The following is a 17,413-nucleotide window of genomic DNA, read 5'->3' on the forward strand; positions in this document are numbered from 1 at the left end:
AACAGACGCCTCACAAGTCCTCAACTGGCAGCTTCATTAAATAGTACTTGCAAAACACCAGTCTCAACGTCAACAGTGAAGAGGCGACTCCGGGATGCTGGCCTTCTAGGCAGAATTGCAAAGAAAAAGCCATATCTCAGACTGGCCAATAAAAATAAAAGATAGGTTTTGTCTTGTCTTCTGTTTCCAATTCCATCAATTACATGTTGTGTATTTAACCCTCTGTTCCCCCTAATGTCCTTGTCGGTAATTGTTTTTTTGTAGTGCTTATGCATAGTATGCTGGTATTTACCAGGTTTTGTTTGACCCATGTATTGTATTGTTCTGTTGACTGTGGTTTATGTATATTAAATGACACCGTTGTAAATCAGTTTTTGCTCTCCTGCGCCTGAATTCTCTGCCACCAGTACGCACCTCACTACAGCGCTTCACAGATGAATCGCAGTTTCAACTGTACCGAGCAGATGGCAGACAACATGTATGGCGTCATGTGAGAAAGCAGTTTGCTGATGTCAATGTTGTGAACAGAGTGCCCCATGGTGGCGGGGGGGGGGGGGTTATGGTATTTTGGTAATGTACGGACACGAACACAGTTGCATTTTATTGATGGCAATTTGAATGCACAGAGATACCGTGATGAGATCCTTAGGCCCATTGTTGTGCCATTCATCCGCCGCCATCACCAGCCCCATGTTGCAAGGATCAATACACAACTCCTGGAAGCTGAAAATGTCCCATTTCTTCCATGGCCTGCATACTCTGTTCTGTTCTGTTCTGTTCTGTCCAACTATCCAGGTCTATGCCCAAACAGTTCGAGCTACTACTTTTAGACCCCCCTCAGCTCCCAACTGTGCCCTGAACACCATATGTGACTTGATTGCCCGCCATCTACCGTCAGAGTTCGTACTGTTAGGTGACCTTAACTGGGATATGCTTAACACCCCAGCCGTCCTACAATCCAAGCTAGATGCCTTCAATCTCACACAAATGATTTAAAAATATATTTTTGATACTGTCGCAAAGCTAACTAAAAAGCAGCATTCCCCAAGAGAGGATGGCTTTCACTTCAGCGGTGATAAATTCATGCACATCTTTGAGGAAAAGATCATGATCATTAGAAAGCAAATTACGGACTCCTCTTTAAATCTGCGTATTCCTCCAAAGCTCAGTTGTCCTGAGTCTGCACAACTCTGCCAGGACCTAGGATCAAGGGAGACACTCAAGTGTTTTAGTACTATATCTCTTGACACAATGATGAAAACAATCATGGCCTCTAAACCTTCATGCTGCATCCTGGACCCTATTCCAACTAAACTACTGAAAGAGCTGCTTCCTGTGCTTGGCCCTCCTATGTTGAACATAATAAATGGCTCTCTATTCACCAGATGTGTACTAAAACTCACTAAAAGTGGCAGTAATAAAGCCTCTCTTGAAAAAGCCAAACCTTGACCCAGAAAATATTAAAAACTATCGGCCTATATCAAATCTCCCATACCTCTCAACATTTTTTGAAAAAACGCAGCAAGCAACTCACTGCCTTCCTGAAGACAAACAATGTATACGAAACTCGTTCAGTCTGGTTTTAGACCCCATCAAAGCACTGAGACTGCACTTGTGAAGGTGGTAAATTACCTTATAATGGCCTCAGACCGAGGCTCTGCATCTGTCCTCATGCTCCTAGACCTTAGTGCTGCTTTTGATACCATCGATCACCACATTCTTTTTTTTCTCATGGACAAGTTCTTGCCTGGTTTAGATCTTATCTGTCAGAACGATATCAGTTTGTCTCTGTGGATGGTTTGTCCTCTGACAAATCAACTGTACATTTCGGTGTTCCTCAAGGTTCCGTTTTGGGACCACTATTGTTTTCAATATATATTTTACCTCTTGGTGATGTCATTCGGAAACATAATGTTAACTTTCACTGCTATGCGGATGACACACAGCTGTACATTTTGATGAAACATGGTGAAGCCCCAAAATTGCCCTCGCCTGTGTTCCAAACGTAAGGAAGTGGATGGCTGCAAATGTTCTACTTTTAAACTCGGGCAAAACAGAGATGCTTGTTCTAGGTCCCAAGAAACAAAGCGATATTCTGTTAAATCTGACAATTAATCTTGATGGTTGTACAGTCATCTCAAATAAAACTGTGAAGGATCTCGGAGTTACTCTGGACCCTTATCTATTTTTTGATGAACATATCAAGACTGTTTCAAGGACAGCTTTTTTCCCATCTACGTAACATTGCAAAAATCAGAAACTTTCTCTCCAAAAATGATGCAGGAAAATTAATCCATGCTTTTGTCACTTCTAGGTTAGACTACTGCAATGCTCTACTTTCCGGCTACCCAAATAAAGCACTAAATAAACTTCAGTTAGTGCTAAACACGCTGCTAGTGTCATGTATTGTCATGTTGTGTCTTTCTGTCCTTTCCTTTCACCCTGTCTCCCTCTGCTGGTCGTATTAGGTTACCTTTTCTCCCCCGCTTTCCCCCAGCTGTTCCTTGTCTCCTCTTGACTACCTCGTCACCCCTTCTCCCACCTGTTCCCCTTTTCCCTCTGATTAGTCCCCTATATCTCTCTCTGTTTTTGTTCCTGTCCTTGTCGGATTCTTGTTTGTTGTGTTTCATGCCTGAGCCAGACTATCGTCATGTTTGCTGTAACCTTGTCCTGTCCTGTCGGAATCTGCCGGTCTATCTGAGCCTACCACAGTTTGGTTATTAAAGAAGCTCTGTTTAAGTTAGTTCGCTTTTGGGTCCTCATTCACTCACCGTAACAGAAGAATCCGACCAAGAATGGACCCAGCGACTTCGGATCCTCTCCACTCAGCCGTCGAGATCCAGGGAGCGATGCTAGGCAGACACGAGCAGGAATTGTCTGCTGCTCGACATGCCGTTGAGACCCTGGCCACCCAAGTCTCCAACCTCACAGAACAGGTTCACCATCTCCGCCTCGATCCACCGGCCACTTCCAGGGCTTTCGAATCTCCGGAGCCCAGAATCAATAACCCGCCGTGTTACTCTGGGGAGCCCACTGAATGCCGCTCGTTCCTCACCCAGTGTGATATTGTGTTTTCTCTCCAGCCCAACACTTACTCCAGGAGCACTGCTCGTGTCGCCTACGTCATATCTCTCCTTATTGGACGGGCTCGTGAGTGGGGCACGGCAATCTGGGAGGCAAGGGCTGAGTGTACTAACCAGTATCAGGACTTTAAGGAGGAGATGATACGGGTTTTTGATCGATCTGTTTTTGGGGAGGAGGCTTCCAGGGCCCTGTCTTCCCTATGTCAAGGTAATCGATCCATAACAGACTACTCTATTGAGTTTCGCACTCTTGCTGCCTCCAGTGGCTGGAACGAGCCGGCTTTGCTCGCTCGTTTTCTGGAGGGTCTCCGCGCAGAGGTAAAGGATGAGATTCTCTCCCGGGAGGTCCCTTCCAGCGTGGATTCCCTGATTGAACTCGCTATTCGCATTGAGCGACGGGTTGATCTTCGTCACCGAGCTCGTGGAAAGGAGCTCGCGTTCTCCGTTGCCCCCCTCTCCGCATCACTACCATCTTCCTCTGCCGGCTCGGGAGCTGAGCCTATGCAGCTGGGAGGTATCCGCATCTCGACTAAGGAGAGGGAACGGAGAATCACCAACCGCCTCTGTCTCTATTGCGGTTCTGCTGGTCATTTTGTCACTTCATGTCCAGTAAAAGCCAGAGCTCATCAGTAAGCGGAGGGCTACTGGTGAGCGCTACTACTCCTGTCTCTCCTTCAAGATCCTGCACTACCTTGTCGGTCCATCTACGCTGGACCGGTTCGTCAGCTTCCTGCAGTGCCTTAATAGACTCTGGGGCGGAGGGCTGTTTTATGGACGAGACCTGGGCTCGGGAACATGACATTCCTCTCAGACAGTTAAGGGAGTCCACGGCCTTGTTCGCCCTGGATGGTAGTCCTCTCCCCAGGATTCAGCGTGAGACGCTACCTTTAACCCTCACTGTTTCTGGTAATCATAGCGAAACCATTTCTTTTTTGATTTTTCGTTCACCTTTTACACCTGTTGTTTTGGGCCATCCCTGGCTAGTTTGTCATAATCCTTCCATTAATTGGTCTAGTAATTCTATCCTCTCCTGGAACGTCTCTTGTCATGTGAAATGTTTAATGTCTGCTATCCCTCCTGTTTCCTCTGTCTCTTCTTCACAGGAGGAGCCTGGTGATTTGACAGGGGTGCCGGAGGAATATCACGATCTGCGCACGGTGTTCAGTCGGTCCAGGGCCACCTCTCTTCCTCCACACCGGTCGTATGATTGTAGTATTGATCTCCTTCCGGGAACCACTCCCCCCCGGGGTAGACTATACTCTCTGTCGGCTCCCGAACGTAAGGCTCTCGAGGATTATTTGTCTGTAGCTCTTGACGCCGGTACCATAGTCCCCTCCTCCTCTCCCGCCGGAGCGGGGTTTTTTTTTGTCAAGAAGAAGGACGGGTCTCTGCGCCCCTGCATAGATTATCGAGGGCTGAATGACATAACAGTTAAGAATCGTTATCCGCTTCCTCTTATGTCTTCAGCCTTCGAGATCCTGCAGGGAGCCAGGTTTTTCACTAAGTTGGACCTTCGTAACGCTTACCATCTCGTGCGCATCAGGGAGGGGGACGAGTGGAAGACGGCGTTTAACACTCCGTTAGGGCACTTTGAATACCGGGTTCTTCCTTTCGGCCTCGCTAACGCTCCAGCTGTCTTTCAGGCATTAGTCAATGATGTCCTGAGAGACATGCTGAACATCTTTGTTTTCGTTTACCTTGACGATATCCTGATTTTTTCACCGTCACTCCAGATTCATGTTCAGCACGTTCGACGTGTCCTCCAGCGCCTTTTAGAGAATTGTCTTTTTGTGAAGGCTGAGAAGTGCACTTTTCATGCCTCCTCCGTCACATTTCTCGGTTCTGTTATTTCCGCTGAAGGCATTAAGATGGATCCCGCTAAGGTCCAAGCTGTCATTGATTGGCCCGCCCCTAAGTCACGCATCGAGCTGCAGCGCTTTCTCGGCTTCGCGAACTTCTATCGTCGTTTCATCTGTAATTTCGGTCAGGTGGCAGCTCCTCTCACAGCCCTTACTTCTGTCAAGACGTGCTTTAAGTGGTCCGTTTCCGCCCAGGGAGCTTTTGATCTCCTCAAGAATCGTTTTACATCCGCTCCTATCCTTGTTACACCTGACGTCTCTAGACAGTTCGTTGTCGAGGTTGACGCGTCAGAGGTGGGCGTGGGAGCCATTCTTTCTCAGCGCTCCCTCTCTGACGACAAGGTCCACCCATGCGCGTATTTTTCTCATCGCCTGTCGCCGTCGGAACGTAACTATGATGTGGGAAACCGCGAACTGCTCGCCATCCGGTTAGCCCTAGGCGAATGGCGACAGTGGTTGGAGGGGGCGACCGTTCCTTTTGTCGTTTGGACTGACCATAGGAACCTTGAGTACATCCGTTCTGCCAAACGACTTAATGCGCGTCAGGCGCGTTGGGCGCTGTTTTTCGCTCGTTTCGAGTTCGTGATTTCTTATCGTCCGGGCTCTAAGAACACCAAGCCTGATGCTTTATCTCGTCTCTTCAGTTCTTCAGTAGCCTCCACTGACCCCGAGGGGATTCTCCCTGAGGGGCGTGTTGTCGGGTTGACTGTCTGGGGAATTGAGAGGCAGGTAAAGCAAGCGCTCACTCACACTCCGTCGCCGCGCGCTTGTCCTAGGAACCTTCTTTTCGTTCCCGTTCCTACTCGTCTGGCCGTTCTTCAGTGGGCTCACTCTGCCAAGTTAGCCGGCCACCCTGGCGTTCGGGGTACGCTTGCTTCCATTCGCCAGCGTTTTTGGTGGCCCACCCGGGAGCATGACACGCGTCGTTTCGTGGCTGCTTGTTCGGTCTGCGCGCAGACTAAGTCCGGTAACTCCCCTCCTGCCGGCCGTCTCAGGCCGCTTCCCATTCCCTCTCGACCGTGGTCTCACATCGCCTTAGATTTTGTCACCGGACTGCCTTCGTCAGCGGGGAAGACTGTTATTCTTACGGTTGTCGATAGGTTCTCTAAGGCGGCTCATTTCATTCCCCTTGCTAAGCTTCCTTCTGCTAAAGAGACGGCACAAATCATCATCGAGAATGTTTTCAGAATTCATGGCCTTCCGTCAGACGTCGTTTCGGACAGAGGTCCGCAATTCACGTCTCAATTTTGGAGGGAGTTTTGCCGTTTGATTGGGGCTTCCGTCAGTCTCTCTTCCGGCTTTCACCCCCAGTCTAACGGTCAAGCAGAACGGGCCAATCAGACTATTGGTCGCATCTTACGCAGTCTTTCTTTTCGCAACCCTGCGTCTTGGTCAGAACAGCTCCCCTGGGCAGAATACGCCCACAACTCGCTTCCTTCGTCTGCGACCGGGCTATCTCCTTTTCAGAGTAGCCTCGGGTACCAGCCTCCGCTGTTCTCATCTCAGTTCGCCGAGTCCAGCGTCCCCTCCGCTCAGGCTTTTGTCCAACGTTGCGAGCGCACCTGGAAGAGGGTCAGGTCTGCACTTTGCCGTTATAGGACGCAGACTGTGAGGACTGCTAATAAGCGTAGAACTAAGAGTCCTAGATATTGTCGCGGTCAGAGAGTTTGGCTCTCCACTCAGAACCTTCCCCTTAAGACGGCTTCTCGCAAGTTGACCCCGCGGTTCATTGGTCCGTTCCGTATTTCTCAGGTCATTAATCCTGTCGCAGTTCGACTTCTTCTTCCGCGATACCTTCGTCGCGTCCACCCGGTCTTCCATGTCTCCTGTATTAAGCCCGTTCTTCGCGCCCCCGCTCGTCTTCCCCCCCCCCCCATCCTTGTCGAGGGCGCACCCATCTACAGGGTCCGCAGGATTTTGGACATGCGTCCTCGGGGCCGTGGTCACCAGTACCTCGTTGATTGGGAGGGGTACGGTCCTGAGGAGAGGAGTTGGGTTCCCTCTCGGGACGTGCTGGACCGTGCGCTGATCGAGGATTTCCTCCGTTGCCGCCAGGTTTCCTCCTCGAGTGCGCCAGGAGGCGCTCGGTGAGTGGGGGGGTACTGTCATGTATTGTCATGTTGTGTCTTTCTGTCCTTTCCTTTCACCCTGTCTCCCTCTGCTGGTCGTATTAGGTTACCTTTTCTCCCCCGCTTTCCCCCAGCTGTTCCTTGTCTCCTCTTGACTACCTCGTCACCCCTTCTCCCACCTGTTCCCCTTTTCCCTCTGATTAGTCCCCTATATCTCTCTCTGTTTTTGTTCCTGTCCTTGTCGGATTCTTGTTTGTTGTGTTTCATGCCTGAGCCAGACTATCGTCATGTTTGCTGTAACCTTGTCCTGTCCTGTCGGAATCTGCCGGTCTATCTGAGCCTACCACAGTTTGGTTATTAAAGAAGCTCTGTTTAAGTTAGTTCGCTTTTGGGTCCTCATTCACTCACCGTAACAGCTAGAATCTTGACTAGAACCAAAAAAATTTGATCATATTACTCCAGTGCTAGCCTCTCTACGCTGGCTTCCTGTTAAGGCAAGGGCTGATTTCAAGGTTTTACTGCTAACCTACAAAGCATTACATGGGCTTGCTCCTACCTATCTTTCTGATTTGGTCCTGCCGTACATACCTACACAAGACGTCAGCCTCCTTATTGTCCCTAGAATTTCTAGGCAGGGCTTTCTCCTATAGAGCTACATTTTTATGGAATGGTCTGCCTACCCATGTGAGAGACGCAGACTCGGTCTCAACCTTTATGTCTATATTGAAGACTCATCTCTTCAGTAGGTCCTATGATTTTGTGTATTCTGTCCCAGGAGATGCTGTTTCTGACTGGCTGGTTCCCCTCTCTCCACTGGGATTCTCTGCCTCTAACCCTATTACGGGGTGCTCTTACTGGTGCTCTTCCATGCCGTTCCTAGGAGGGGTGGGTTGAGTCACTGACATGATCTTCCTGTCTGGGTTGGCGCCCCCCCCTTGGGTTGTGCCCTGGCGGAGATTTTTGTGGGCTATACTCGGCCTTGTCTCAGGATGGTAAGTTGGGGGTTGAAGAAATCCCTCTAGTGGTGTGGGTGCTATGCTTTGGCAAAGTGGGTGGGGTTATATCCTGCCTTCTATGAACATTTGAACATCTTGGCCATGTTCTGTTATAATCTCCACCCGGCACAGCCAGAAGAGGACTGGCCACCCCTCATAGCCTAGTTCCTCTCTAAAACCCAGGGTTTTAGGCTGGGTTTATGTACAACACTGAGATATCAGCTGATGTAAGAAGGGCTTTATAAATAAATGTATAAATAAATACATTTGATTTGATTTGATCAAGGAACCTACCAGGTACAACCCCAAATCCGTAGACATGGGCACCCTCATAGATATCATCCTGACCAACTTGCCCCCTAAATACACCTCTGCTGTTTTCAACCAGGATCTCAGTGATCACTGCCTCATTGCCTGTGTCTGTTATGGGTCCGCGGTCAAACGACCACCCGTTATCACTGTCAAATTCTCCCTAAAACACTTATGCGAGCAGGCCTTTCTAATCGACCTGGTCCGGGTTTCCTGGAAGGATATTGACCTCATCCCATCAATAGAGGATGCCTGGTTGTTCTTCAAAAGTGCCTTCCTCACCATCTTAAATAAGCATGCTCCTTTCAAAAAATGTAGAAGTAAGAATAGATATACCCTTGGTTCACTCCAGATTTGACTTCCCTTGACCAGCACAAAAACATCCTGTGGCGCACTGCACTAGCTTCAAATAGTCCCCGCAATATGCAACTTTTCAGGGAAGTCGGGAACCAATATCCACAGTCAGTTAGGAAAGCAAAGGCTAGCTTTTTCAAACAGAAATTTGCAACCTGCAGCACTAATTACAAAAAGTTTTGGGAAACTGTAAAGTCCATGGAGAATAAGAGCACCTCCTCTCAGCTGCCCACTGCACTGAGGCTAGGAAACACCGTCACCACCGATAAATCCACGATAATAGGGAATTTCAATAAGCATTTCTCTACGGCTGGCCACGCTTTCTACCTGGCTACCCCAACCCCGGCCAACAGCTCTGCACCCCCAGCAGCAATTGGCCTTCGACTCTGTCAATCACTGTATTCTTATCGGCAGCCTCAACAGCCTTGGTTTCTCTAATGACTACCTCGCTTGGTTTACTAACACTTTCTCAGATAGAGTTCAGTGTGTCAAATCAGAGGGCCTGTTGTCCAGACCCCTGCAGTCTCTATGGGCGTGCCACAGAGTTCAATTCTTGGGTCGACTCTTTTCTCTGTATATATCAATGATCTCGCTCTTGCGAGGTGATTCTCTGATCCATCTCTACGCAGACGACACCATTCTGTATACTTCTGGCCCTTCCTTGGACACTGTGTTAACAAACCTAGAAACAAGCTTCAATGCCATACAACACTCCTTCAGTGGCCTCCAACTGCTCTTAAATGCTAGTAAAACTAAATGCACGCTCTTCAACCGATCGCTGCCCGCACCCACCCGCCTAGCATCACTACTCTGGACAGTTCTGACTTAGAATATGTGGAACTTAGAACTATAAATAACTAGATGTCTGGCTAGACTGTAAACTCTCCTTCCAGACTTATAGTAAGCATCTCCAATCCAAAATTAATCTAGAATTGGCTTCCTATTTCACAACAAAGCCTCCTTCACTCATGTTGCCAAACATACTCTCGTAAAACTGACTATCCTGCTGATCCTTGACTTCGGCGATGTAATTTACAAAATAGCCTCCAACACTCTACTCAGCAAATTGGATGCAGTATATCACAGTGCCATCCGATTTGTCACCAAAGCCCCATATACTACCCACCATTGCAACCTGTATTGTCTCGTTGGCTGGTCTACATATTTGTTGCCAAACCCACTGGCTCCAGGTCATCTGTAAGTATTTTCTAGGTAAAGCTCCGCCTTATCTCAACTCACCGGTCACCATAGCAACACCCACCCGTAGCATGCGCTCCTACAGGTATATTTCACTGGTCACCCCCCAAAGCCAACACCTCTTTGGTCGCCTTTCCTTCCTGTTCTCTGCTGCCAATGACTGGAACGAATTGCAAAAATCACTGTAGTTGGAGACTTATATCTCCCTCACTAACTTCAAGCATCTAATGTCAGAGCAGCCCATCTGTTAATAGCCCATCCAACCAACTACCTACCTCATCCCCATATTTGCTATTTTGCACACAAGTATTTCTACTTGCACATCCTCATCTGCACATCTATCACTCCAGTGTTCATTTCTAAATTGTAATTACTTCGCCACAATGGCCTATTTATTGCCTTACCTTCTTACTTCATTTGCACACACTGTATACAGATTTTCTATTGTGTTATTGACTGTACGTTTGCTTATCCCGTGTGTTGTTGTTTTTGTCGCACTGCCTTGCTTTATCTTGGCCAGGTCACAGTTATAAATAAGAACTTATTCTCAACTTGCCTACCTGGTTAAATATACTGTAGGTGAAGTAAAAAAATGAATTCAAAAAAGTCACCAGACATGTCACCCATCACCCATTAGTGCCTTTGGACTGAGGGGCAGCTCCAGACTGAGGGGCGGCTACGGACTGAGGGGCGGCTCCGGACTGAGGGGCGGCTCCGGACTGAGGGGCGGCTCCGGACTGAGAGGCGGCTCAGGACAGACGGGAGACTCTGGCGGCTCAGGACAGATGGGAGACTCTGGCGGTTCAGGACAGACGGGAGACTCTGGCGGCTCAGGACAGACGGGAGAGTCTGGCGGCTCAGGACAGACGGGAGACTCTGGCGACTCAGGGCAGACGGGAGACTCTGGCAGCTCAGGGCAGACGGGAGACTCTGGCGGCTCAGGACAGACGGGAGCATCTGGCAGCGCTGGGCAGGAGGAAGGCTCTGGCAGCGCTGGACGGGCGGGAGCACCTGTAGAGATGAGACGGTGAGACAGCCTGGTGCGGGGGGCTGCCACCGGCTGGTGTGTGGAGGTGGCACCGGATAGACCGGACCGTGAAGGCACACTGGAGATCTTGAGCACCGAGCCTGCCCAACCTTACCTGGTTGAATGCTCCCCGTAGCCAGGCCAATGCGGCGAGGTGGAATAGCCCACACTGGGCTGTGCTGGCAAACCGGGGACACCATGCGTAAGGCTGGTGCCATGTATGCCGGCCCGAGGAGACGCTCTGGAGACCAGATGCGTAGAGCCGGCTTCATGGCACCTGGCTCGATGCCCACTCTAGCCCGGCCGATACGAGGAGCTGGAATGTACCAAACCGGGCTATGCACATGCACCGGGGACACAGTGCGCTCCACCGCATAACACGGTGCCTGCCCGGTTTCTCTCTCTCTCCGATAAGCACAGGAAGTTTGTGCAGGTCTCCTACCTGGCTTCGCCACACTACCTGTGTGCCCCCCCCAATACATTTTTGGGCCTGCCTCTCGGGCTTCCAGCCACGCTGCCGTGCTGCCTCCTCATACCGGCGCCTCTCTACTTTCGCTGCCTCCAGCTCTGCTTTGGGGTGGCGATATTCCCCTGGCTGTGCCCAGGGTCCATCGCTGTCCAGAATCTCCTCCCAAGTCCATGAGTCCTGCGTTCTTTGCCGCTGCTGCTGCTGGCCGTTACCACACTGCTTGGTCCATTGTTGGTGGGTTTTTCTGTCACGATCGTCGTAGTGAGGAGACCAAAGCGCAGCGTGGTGTGAATTCATATTTTTAATGAAAGACGAAAAAAAACGAAGTACACTAAACAAACAAACAAAATAACAAGACGAGCGTGACTGCTATCAAAACTGAGTGCTAACATGCAACATCACATAGACAATAACCCACGAACCACAATACAAAACAGGCTACCTAAATATGGTTCCCAATCAGAGACAACGACAAACACCTGCCACTGATTGAGAACCATATCAGGCCAAAACACATAGAAACAGACTAACTAGACATGCAACATATAATGCCCACTCATATCACACCCTGACCAAACAAAACATAGAAACAAACAACGCAAATAATGGTCAGAGTGTGACACTGGATTGACGTGTAGAACACTGTGTTCCAGTTCCCACCAATATCCAGCAACTTCACACAACCATTGAAGAGGAGTGGGACAACATTCCACAGGCCTCAATCAACATCCTGATCAACTCTATGTGAAGGACAATTGTATGAGGCAAATTGCGATCACACCAGATACTGACTGGTTTTCTGATCAACTCCCCTACCTTTTTTTTCTGGTATCTGTGACCAACAGATGGATATCTGTATTTCCAGTCATGGGAAATCCATAAAATAGGGCCTAAGGAATGCATTTCAATTGACTGATTTCCTTATATGAACTCAGTAAAATCTTAGAAAATGTTGTGTCGCGTTTATATTTTTGTTCAGTGATATATATACAGTCGTGGCCAAAAGTTTTGAGAATGACACAAATATTAATTTTCACAGTCTGCTGCCTCAATTTGTATGATGGCAATTTGCATATACTCCAGAATGTTATGAAGAGTGATCAGATGAATTGCAATTAATTGCAAAGTCCCTCTTTGTCATGCAAACGAACTGAATCCCAAATAAAAATTTCCACTGCAATTCAGCCCTGCCACAAAAGGACCAGCTGACATAATGTCAGTGATTCTCTCGTTAACACAGGTGTGAGTGTTGACGAGGACAAGGCTGGAGATCACTCTGTCATGATGACTGAGTTTGAATAACAGACTGGAAGCTTCAAAAGGAGGGTGGTGCTTGGAATCATTGTTCTTCCTCTGTCAACCATGGTTACCTGCAAGGAAACATGTGCCGTCATCATTGCTTTGCACAAAAAGGGCTTCACAGGCAAGGATATTGCTGCCAGTAAGATTGCACCTAAATAAACCATTTATTGGCTCATCAAGAACTTCAAGGAGAGCGGTTCAATTGTTGTGAAGAAGGCTTCAGGGCACCCAAGAAAGTCCAGCAAGCGCCAGGACCGTCTCCTAAAGTTGATTCAGCTGCTGGATCTGGGCACCACCAGCACAGAGCTTGCTCAGGAATGGCAGCAGGCAGGTGTGAGTGCATCTGCACGCACAGTGAGGCGAAGACTTTTGGAGGATGGCCTGGTGTCAAAAAAGGCAGCAAAGAAGCCACTTCTCTCCAGGAAAAACATCAGGGACAGACTGATATTCTGCAAAAGGTACAGGGATTGGACTGCTATTGAGGACTGGGGTAAAGTCATTTCCTCTGATGAATCCCCTTTCTGATTGTTTGGGGCATTCGTAAAAAAGCTTGTCCGGAGAAGACAAGGTGAGCGCTACCATCAGTCCTGTGTCATGCCAACAGTAAAGCATCCTGAGACCATTCATGTGTGGGGTTGCTTCTCAGCCAAGGGTGTGGGCTCATTCACAATTTTTCCTAAGAACACAGCCATGAATAAAGAATGATACCAACACATCCTCCGAGAGCATCCAACCAGGAATAGCTTGGTGACGAACAATGCCTTTTCCAGCATGATGAAGAATCTTGCTATAAGGTAAAAGTGATAACTAAGTGGCTCGGGGAACAAAACATTGATATTTTGGGTCCATGGCAAACTCAAAGCATTGATTATACAAGAATGGGCTGCCATCAGTCAGGATGTGGCCCAGAAGTTAATTGACAGCATGCCATGTCGGATTGCAGAGGTCTTGAAAAAGATGGGTCAACACTGCAAATATTGAATCTTTGCATCAACTTTATGTAATTGTCAATAAAAGCTTTTGACACTTGAAATTATACTTCAGCATTCCATAGTAACATCTGACAAAAATATCTAAAGACACTGAAGCAGCAAACTTTGTGGAAATTAATATTTGTGTCATTCTCAAAACTGTTGGCCACGATTGTACACTGAATATGGCAAACATTAAGAACACCTTCGTAATATTGAGTTGCACCACCCCCTTTTGCCCTCAGAACAGCCTCAATTCGATGGGGCAAGGACTCTACAAGGTGTTGAAAGCGTTCACAATCTACAGGGATCCTGTCCCATGTTGACCCATGTTGACTTCCCACAGTTGTATTAAGTTGACTGGATATCCTTTGGATGGTGGACCATTGTTGATTCACACAGGAAACTGTTGAGCGTGAAAACCCAGCAGCGTTGCAGTTCTTGACGCAAACCAGTGTGCCTGGCACCTACTACCATACCCCATTCAAATGCACTTAAATATTTTGTCTTTCCCATTCACCCTCTGAATGGCACACATACACAATTCATGTCTCAATTGTCTCAAGGCTTAAAAATCATTATATATCCTGTATCCTCCCTTTCATCTACACTGATTGAGGTGGATTTAACAAGTGACATCAATAAGGGATCAAAGCTTTCACCTGGATTCATCTGGTCAGTCAATGTCATGGAAGGAGCAGGTGTTCTAAATGTTTAGTATACTCAGTGTATATATAAAATCAATAAAAAAAGAAACGTCCATTTTTCAGGACCCTGTCTTTCAAAGATAATTCGTAAAAATCCAAATAACTTCACAGATCTTCATTGTAAAGGGTTTAAACACTGTTTCCCATGCTTGTTCAATGAACCATAAACAATTAATGAATATATACCTGTGGAACTGTCATTAAGACACTAACAGCTTACAGACAGTAGGCAATTAAGGTCACAGTTATGAAAACTTAGGACACTAAAGAGCCCTTTCTACTAACTCTGAAAAACACCAAAGAAATATGCCCAGGGTCCCTCTCATCTGCGTGAGCGTGCCTTAGGCATGCTGCAAGAAGGCATGAGGACTGCAGATGTGTCCAGGTCAATAAATTGCAATGTCCGTACTGTGAGACGCCTAAGACAGCGCTACAGGGAGACAGGACCGACAGCTGACCGTTCACACAGTGGCAGACCATGCATAACAACACCTGCACAGGATCGGTACATTCAAGCATTGCACCTGCGGGACAGGTACAGGATGGCAACAACAACTGCCCAAGTTACACCAGGAACGCACAATCCCTCCATCAGTGCTCAGACTGTCCGCAATAGGCTGAGAGAGGCTGGACTGAGGGCTTGTAGGCCTGTTGTAGGCAGGTCCTCACCAGACATCACCGGCAACAACGTCGCCTATGGGCACAAACCCACCGTAGCTGGACCAGACAGGACTGGCAAAAAGTGCTCTTCAATGACGAGTAGTGGTTTTGTCTCACCAGGGGTGATGGTCGGATTCACGTTTATCGTCGAAGGAATGTGCGTTACACCAAGGCCTGTACTCTGAAGCGGGATCGATTTGGAGGTAGAGGATCCGACATGGCCTGGGGCGGTGTGTCACAGCATCAGCGGACTGAGCTTGTTGTCATTGCAGGCAATCTCAACGCTGTGTGTTACAGGGAAGACATCCTCCTCCCTCATGTGGTACCCTTCCTGCAGGCTCATCCTGACATGACCCTCCAGCATGACAATGCCACCAGCCATACTGTTCGTTCTGTGCTTGATTTCCTGCAAGACAGGAATGTCAGTGTTCTGTCATGGCCAACAAAGAGCCCGGATCTCAATCCCATTGAGCACATCTGGGACCTGTTGGATCGGAGGGTGAGGGCTAGGGCCATTCCCCCCAGAAATGTCTGGGAACTTGCAGGTGGAAGAGTGGGGTAACATCTCACAGCAAGAACTGACAAATCTGGTGCAGTCCATGAGGGAGGAGATGCACTGCAGTACTTAATGCAGCTGGTGGCCACACCAGATACTGACTGTTAGTTTTGATTTACACATGTTAAGCTTGCTGAAAATAAACGCAGTTGACAGTGAGAGGACGTTTCTTTTCTTTTTTAGTTTAGTTAGATACTGTAGATAGAGATGTAGATATACAGTACTGTGAAAATGTATTTGCCCCCATACCAATTTTCTTTACTTTTGCATATTTTTGATACTGAATGTTATTAGATCTTCAACCAAAACCTAACCAAACGGAAGTAGTTGTTGATCAGTCTCTCACGTCACTGTGGAGGAATTTTGGCCCACTCTTCCATGTAGAACTGTTTTAACTCGGCGACATTTGTGGGTTTTCAAGCATGAACTCCTTGTTTCAAGTCCTGCCACAACATCTCAATTGGGATTAGGTCTGGACTTTGACTAGGCCATTTGTTTCAAACTTCAAATGTGTTGCTTTTGAGCTATTTTCATGTAGACTTGATTGTGTGTTTTGGATCATTGTCTTGCTGCGTGACCCAGCTGCGCTTCAGCTTCACCTCACAGATGGATGGCCTGACATTCTCCTGTGGAATTCCAGGCGTTCCATTTAACTAATATTAGGTTTTGGTTGAAGATCTGATAACATTCAGTATCAAAAATATGCAAAAATAAAGAAAATCAGAAAAGGCAAAAATAATTTTTCATGGCACCAATCAACTAGTTCATGAAAAAAAAGCTAAGACAGTTGGGAGCAGTATCCATGGTAACCCATACTGAGTAGGAGCAAAAAAGTCTGCATTGATTTCAAAGGGAATGAAGTAAAGTGTTGATGAGAGCCACCAATGGAGACCATCTACTTCAGGAGCTGGAGATGAATGAAGGCGAAAATTGCTTGTAAACATGTAACAGTCCGTGAGTTCACTGTAGATTGGATCTAGGGGTTAAAACTTTCTTCCTCATTTGTTGATGCAATAATGTCAACAAAATCCAATCACTTCACCATCCAGTCCATATTATCAAGAATAATCAATGAGGCTTCTATTATGCAGGATACTATGCTGTTGGGGAATGGAATGTTATATAACCATGACAGGAACCAAACCCCTAGCGCAGTTCCTCAAAGCAGCATTTAGGGAATATCATGTTTTTATTGTTTATTCTTATATAATGTAAGAATAGATAATACTATTTGCTTCTGCGTTCTGCAAACACAAACTCGTCTCTGCTAGTCTCCTGAGTGGCAGAGGCATCCTGGGAAGCGGTTTAATTAAATCTGTGCCACACACTCCAGTCTCTCATCTTTCATCATCTGTCATGTTGGCCAGAGAAACACTCAGTGGGCTTAGACCATGTGTGCAAACATAACACAGACCATCATTCGAAGAGCACCATGGAAAATTGGAACTTACCCCTTCTAGAAAATGATGAAGGAAAAAAAATGTTCTAGTGGTTCAGACAGTTACAGACAATCCCAATATCCCACTATACTGGTGATAAAACTACCATAAATATCACATGAATGTGCATGTTCCTGGTTTTGTGCAGTATCAGTATGTTGGCCAAACTTCTGAGCCTAATGGATTCTAAGACACGGAGGAATCCATTGTCATGGGAAGTTTAACTTAAATGTAATCAGAGCTTTTAGATTATACATGCAGTAATTTGTTCATTTATTGATCAATTTTTTTTGAGAGTAAGGTTGTCAATGAGAGGTCATTCATGCCTTTCTGTTAAAAAGGCTTTATTCATGACTTGGCAGACAACAAATCTTCAGTGCTTCAGTTAATAAAATCAATGAGGTCCTGTCAATGCT

The sequence above is a fragment of the Oncorhynchus mykiss genome, chromosome 11, assembly GCF_057628025.1.
Source record: "Oncorhynchus mykiss isolate SJ-2025 chromosome 11, ASM5762802v1, whole genome shotgun sequence".
NCBI classification, from domain to species: domain Eukaryota; kingdom Metazoa; phylum Chordata; class Actinopteri; order Salmoniformes; family Salmonidae; genus Oncorhynchus; species Oncorhynchus mykiss.